Source organism: Tachypleus tridentatus, chromosome 5 (genome assembly GCF_004210375.1).
Source record: "Tachypleus tridentatus isolate NWPU-2018 chromosome 5, ASM421037v1, whole genome shotgun sequence".
NCBI lineage: Eukaryota > Metazoa > Arthropoda > Merostomata > Xiphosura > Limulidae > Tachypleus > Tachypleus tridentatus.
The window spans coordinates 39733870-39734718 of record NC_134829.1 but is presented as its reverse complement, the minus strand read 5'-3'; the positions used below and the strand labels follow the sequence as shown (position 1 = coordinate 39734718).

Genomic DNA, 849 nt, shown 5'->3' with positions numbered 1-849 from the left:
TCCCATGTGGTCTAGTGGCTAGGATACCTGGCTTTCACCCAGGAGGCCCGGGTTCGATTCCCGGCATGGGAACTTATCATTTTGGTCCGGCATAGCCAAGCGTCGCGGGTTCGCATCCCCGTCGCGCCAAAAATGCTCGACCTTTCAGCCGTGGGGACGTTATAGTGTGACGCTCAATCCCACTATTTGTTGGTAAAAGAGTAGCCCAAGAGTTGGCGGTGGGTGATGATGACTAGCTGCCTTCCCTCTAGTCTTACACTGCTTAATTAGAGACGACTAGCACAGATAGCCCTCGAGTAGCTTTGTGCGAAATTCAAAAAACAAACAGATTGCCTTCGTTTAGTTTTGTACGAAATTCAAAACTAATCAACATCAATTTGTAAGAGCCTTGCCTAGATTCACATAATCCTTTCAAACACAACTACATGTTAATAAACACTATTTTCATTATTTTATGCTATCATTCATCTCCTAACACTCAACACAACTTTTGGGACAAGTTTCAAGAGAATGAGTTTCAGGGACGTTTGGTGATTTGTCCTGATGGGAAATTGAAAGCATAAAAGGTAAATTATAAAATTGAAAAATAAATTGCACGACGGCTAATAAAGATAAAATTATTAACTTGTAGTCCAATTAAAAATAAAAACAAGATATATTTACTTTATCTACATCTTAATTCCACCCTCCTTACCTTTTGATTGAATAAATTATTACATCTTCATAAAAACCATCAGTCTTTATTTTCTTAAGAAGCTTTTTCTCTATCACAATTAACACTAAACTTGCAAATCTTTCTCGTTGTTGTGCATTTCTAGTGGGGCTTTGTATTCTTTTTAAATGAGAGAA

General features: G+C 38.0%; 1 non-coding gene across 1 annotated transcript; it reads left to right on the top strand.

The window, feature by feature from the left end:
- TRNAE-UUC (transfer RNA glutamic acid (anticodon UUC)) lies at positions 1-72 on the top strand. The gene has a single exon. It is a non-coding gene; the product is annotated as a tRNA-Glu (tRNA).
- Positions 73-849: the final 777 nt, after the last annotated feature.